Raw genomic sequence first — 6,000 nt, 5'->3', positions numbered from 1 at the left:
ACGACACTGATATATTATCGCGATCTAACCAAAAAACACCTCTATTATGTATGATATTGGTCGCGAAAGCCTACTGCGTGTTAAACTGCTTGTCAAACAAACAAACGAAACAATATCGTTACAGTCCGTGCCAATTGCGCTGGAGAACCATGCTTAATCCTCGCGTTGTCGCCACGTGCTCACGCGCTCACATTCCTGCGACGTCCTAAATCAATCCTCGCTCCATCTCCGCGGGTGGCCGACGCGCTTTTCCCATCCTTTGGCTGACACTCCGTAGCCAGTCTCGTCCCGTCGGCCAAAATCAACTCGCTCGCAGCGGCGGCGCGCCCAGACTCAAGCCCCCCCCCACCTCTGACTCCTTCCACTGCTCTTGGAAGAGAAATTTTTTTCTTTCAGATATGACGCGCGCGTAAAAACATCACTTTTGCCAGACAGACATGCCTGTGGTTGCGAGCGGCGAGGGTTACTAAAGTTCAGATGATACTGTTTTGCTGGCTTGCAGCCTCTCTCTCCGTCGAAGGGCTACAGACTGGCGCATAACTTATCCTAGTGAAATAACTCATCGTGTTAAATTTGGCAGTAACTCATAGATATTTCCTGTATTAACAGCGTAGACCCTCAAGGGCCCGCACGCGGTGCAGCATTTATCTCTGTGAAAAAGAGCTTCATAGCTCATGGGATTTCTCCGGTATTAATACATTTTCTGATTCTGTTCTCCCTCTGCGTAATTAACATCGACACATAGCTATTGCATCGAATAGTAGATTTGCGATGCCAATTGAATTATCTCATTTACTCCCGAATCTCAAGTTCTCAACTTGCAACTGAAACCTACAATCCAATGGCAATACTATCCTAGAAAACCGAAACGTTTTTTAAAACTTCAATGCAATGAAGCCTTAGACCCTCACTTTCGCGAGTCCAAATTCACGGAAGAACTCAAAATCCGGTGCACGAGGTGACACGGCCCAGCATCGTGAGCTGAGCAATCGACGTCTCCCCGTGTTGATGGGCGATTGTGTGAACGCGCGTGCACGCGCACACACATGAGCAAGCGAACACGCGCGTTTAAATGCATGCCTGACATACCAGAGTACAAATGTCATTTGTGCGCGCACAAATAACGAAAACAAAATCAAGACCATCATCAATAACGCTGTATTTAATTTTTATATATATAATAGGCGACGTTTTGGGCAATGGCCCTGACACAACACGTGTTGAGTTGTGTTGTTGTCTGCGCTTGTGCATCACTGCCAGACCAAGTACTGTATCGCCAATGAATGTGTTCGTTGCATCAGTGAATTAATTATCGTTGTCTATGGTACTTTTCAAACAACGTAGCCGATTACATTTGCAATAGGGAGTCATGTGTGGGTGGCGCAGTGGTTAGCGCACTCTCCGATGTAACCCGGCCACCTGAGTTAACGCTGAACATCAGTGGCGATTATATAAACCGGTCCTGCCTACCCGCCATTCTCACCAACCCCATCTGACCAGCGTGGTGAAGTATGGTCAGGCTACCCCCATGCACGACACAGCATTGGGGGGGGGGGGGGAGCGGACTTAATTCAGCACTGGATTGAGAAATGCCCTGTTCTACTCAGTAAACAGTCGATATTTATCACCCGATAACCTTAAATGGAAACTCCCAAAAGCCATCGCCTTTATAATAGTAATCATAATCCATAATATATAGTTCTTGGGTTAGATCGCGTAAATATAAATGTGTCGTTAAACCCGCCACCACCCGACACAGCCAATTAGTAAGGTTTGTCACGTAAACTGAATGCGCCAATTCTTTACTAGTCCAGCACAGCAGTGTGTTGGGCAGCAAATCCACAACATTTACAATCGGAGTACGACATTTCGGCAGTAATTAAAACTAGCTTCATCAGGCGGACAGCCAGATGTGTAATAATGATGTATGTTATTTAACCAGCGTCGCCGAGTCTCAGAGAGTCTCTTGCACGAGGGCGCTACATTGGGATGTTTGGCCGACCGCGACGTAGACGAGTGTTTGGCTTTAAGTGAGAAGAAACGAAAGCACAAGGAGACAACCGATCAGACACACGAGGCAGTAAGAGGTTCAAGAATCCACGATCGTACTGCCGCCTCTCGACAACAGTTTTAGGGGCCCGTCGATTATTCGCTTTGTCACATGACCCTAAATGTATCCATGTGTTTGGACTCCAAGATCAATCACACTGTTTAAGTACTACAACAACAAAGAAATCTGTCCAAGCCAGTCCGATAAACGGCCATCTAATGCGCTTCGATTAAAGCTCTTTCCGGTCTCACGCATGGCTGAGTGAGCGAATTAATGAGCGTATTTACGAATGCGGAAGGCTATCTCGGCTTAGGTCATTTGCCTGCACTGGCACCGGCATAGATTCTAGTGCTGCCTCGACAGTTTCTGCCGCCCAGCCTGAAGTTGCGTGCGTTTATGTATATAAACACAACTATGGCATTTTCTTGTTGTTGTTGTTGTTGTCAGTAACTGTAACTTTGCAAAGTCTTTGGGATCGTGTGTGAGTCTTTGCTCTCCGTGTGAGTCTACGTGTCTCCATGCGACTCGATGAGTCTCCGTACGAGTGTTGTTAGTCATCTGTAACTTTCCACTGATGGGGCCAATGGCTCAATTCCTTGCTTCTTCCCCATCCCCTCCCCAGCTCTAGGGTCGCCAACCTGCAACTGGACCTACGCGCGCCTCTTCAAGGGCTGCTTCGTGACGCTATTCACACGCATGGATGGTGCAGCTCTTGAAATGTGTCAGTTTTGTTGGCAGATAAAAGGGTAAAAAAACAATTATCATATTTTTTACTGGCAAATGAGGTTCCAATGGTGTAAATGCTTGCCCCGAGCACTCGTACGCTGATGGTGCATTGTCTTTGAGTTGTGCGCCTTTTGGCGTCATCTGGTCCAACACCATGTGAGACTAGGCTGTAAGGAAAGCTGTCTCGGGTGTGGACCATTCAACAACAAGGACAGTGCATACATTATCAGAGTTATGTTTTTGTTTGCATTATAACTGCAGTTATTGTGGTCTATGCAAACATGACTCCTCGTAAAAAAGGTGTCAGTTTTGTTGCCAGATAGAAGGGTAAAAAAACAATTATCACCGGTTTTGTTGTTGTTTGTTTGACCAATTTCGAAAGAAAAAAATGCCCCTTCTGGTTATTTTTGTTGCCCACCACTGCCCCAGCTGCTCCTGTCCAGTCGTGACCTCCGACCTCTGAGATGTCATCTCGCTGCTGCTGCAGCTGTCACCTCCATCCCCCCTCGTTCCCCTGCGCCGCCGCTCTTCCCGTCTCTCGGTCTCCACTCGGAGCGAGCTTCGTCTCTCATTTCTCATCAGTCGTTCGCATGACGCGTCGTGCCCATTCCCATTGCATGCGGCTTCAACATCAGCAGCATCGGTGACCCCTCTTCTATAATTTCTTCACTCAACTCACCTGTCTGTTCGAGTTACTCCTAAAATGCTTCTACCCGTAGACCTTGAACAAAACTTGTATCTTGTTTTTTTTTACTGGTTAACGACGTTCATAATATTCCCAAAGCAAAACTAACCAGGTCTCACGCAGCCTGTCTGCCCCACATACTAACGTGTGCTAGGTCGCTGTCAATAACATTCCCTTGTGAACACCCGAGGCCTGTTCACACGAGAGCCAATTAATTGCTTTCCTCCCGTTGCTATAACGTTCATATCACCGTTGCCAACTCGTCAAAGTGGAAGTCGCCAAACAAACCTCAAAAAGGTTCCTAATCATATTCTTAGGTTTTTTCCGGTAAAGTCACGTAGGTAAAAAAATAAAATTAATAAAAGTAAAATAAAAATAAAAATCACGACGTTTCGGAGGCAACACAAGCTTCCGTCTTCAGGTGGGACCGTCACAGCACGATAGCTGTATCAAGTGATTTTAATTTTAATTTTTTACCTACGTGACTTTACCGAAAAAACCTAAGAATATGAATCCTTGCAGTCACAAAAGCTTCAAATCTAGACTCAAAAAGGTTGACTCTAGACGTGGCTTTGAAAGAACTCCCGAGGTCATCGAAAACGTCACGAGACAATTTTGCGCGAGTGTGAAACGCGCTGGTCCGGCACGGGAATGATTCATTCGCTCCCGGGACACAGTCTGCAATGACTGTCGCTCATCGCTTCGACCAACGAAGCGACAAACCGGTGTCTCTCCACTGCTGGACGAAGGCCCCGTCACCCACACCGGCTCCGTCCGTCAGGGTCAAGTGCTGCTACGACCCGCATCTCACTCCGGCACATGGAGCCGAGTTCGCGGCTCCATCTCCGGGCAGGAGGTCGTCTTTTTTCATCTCCTATTCGCTGGCCGCCCACTGTCGTTCTTCGTCACGATCCACCAGCGGTCATCGCCCCTTTATTTTTCGCGTCACGGTGGCGAGATGTCAACTGCCTCTCCTGATATACAGGAGGTCGTGGGTTCGATCCCGACCCTCGCGTCTGCTGTATATTTTGAGTTGTTAAGTTCTCTCTCTCTACCTGTGGTAGTGTGGATGTTTCTCCAGGTCCTCCGGTTTTTTCCTCTACATTTAGAAAGGTGCGTTTAGGGTGCATTGTGGCCATACATTTCCACTATCATTTGTGGCCAGGTCGCTTCTGAAAGTGAGCTGTATAGCTCAGTGAGGCCTTTCGCCTGGTGGAATAACAAACAAACAAATAGATTGTAGTTTATTTATTTTATTCCGTTGCCCTCAAACGAAATTCCGGAACCAATTCTAACGAGCCACCATTTTGTGGGGGGGGGGGGGGTGGCACGCGCCCCCCCAATGATCCGATCGAAATCCCTAATGTCGATCGGATCATTGGGGTTTATTAGTAATTAATCGGCATTTGGCGACCCCCACTGCCACTGTGTAGCATATTATTACGTGCCAGGGACTCTATGAGATGATAGGACAATAGTCTGAGTCCATAATTGGCAATAAGTAACGGCAAAGCAGTTATAAGTGACTCAGAATTGTGCGCAGTTGCGTATACAGTCCACGACTTCCCTGAAGGCAAACACCTTCAGCGAGCGCGATGCCGATCACACAGCGCGGTTCGAATTCGACCCTCGATCGATAGCTGCGCCATCGCCGCACACGCGTCGAATAAAAAGCAAGGGACAAGTCCTTACTCCCTAACAACTCCTTACTAACTAACAACTCCTATACATTTTTCATTGCTGGAGGGGTTGCCCCCCCCCCCGCTACCTGAAAATCATGGCTCAGCCATTGGTTCTGAACCGGTGGGTTTCGACACTTTAGGTCTCATCGGCATGAATCGCGCTGCTGCGCTGAAGCTGCCTGCGAGCGACAGGTGACACCACCCTCCCCACCGCCCCTCCCAACACGTGGTTCCATCCACTGCAATTCGGTTCACGGCGTCTGCCTCGGAGTGACCGCTTCTGACGGAGGAGGAAGGGGAGGGAGGGGAGGGTCCACCCCAGTTCAGCGAGTTCATCTGACCCGTACTTCAGGTGACACCGCAAACAGACGTCACGAAAGGCCTATGTATAAATTGGAAACGCAAACATGCATATTTTTTTTTACATGGGTTCGCCCGAGTTCTAGAACGTACTCTCTCTCTGTTTTTAATGGAAAGTTTTAATTCGCGATAGATGCGTGGCTGGGCGGCTGTGTATTTGTTGACGGTGAGTTTGTCGTCTGAACGCGTTTATTATTGTCGGTGTGCATCGAATAGGCAAACATCATTAGGCTATTTATACAATGATAATTACCCATCTGGTCCAGCTGTGTACGTAGGCGTGTGTCTGTCTGCTCGAGCATATGTGTGTGTGTGCGCATCTGAAATGTGTGCATCTGAAATGCGTGGAGCGGTGGCGCAGCGGTTAGCGCGCTGCGTTATGAACCCGGAAAACCCGGGTTCGATTCCCTCTCACGGCCAACACCCAGTGACGATTATCTGAACCGGTCCTGGGCCCGCCCTAGGTAGATTCAGCCTCAAACGAGTACCCAGTGCGG

The sequence above is a fragment of the Lethenteron reissneri genome, chromosome 45, assembly GCF_015708825.2.
Source record: "Lethenteron reissneri isolate LAM-NWPU_2019-01 chromosome 45, ASM1570882v1, whole genome shotgun sequence".
NCBI lineage: Eukaryota > Metazoa > Chordata > Hyperoartia > Petromyzontiformes > Petromyzontidae > Lethenteron > Lethenteron reissneri.
Note: the sequence above shows the minus strand (reverse complement) of the source record.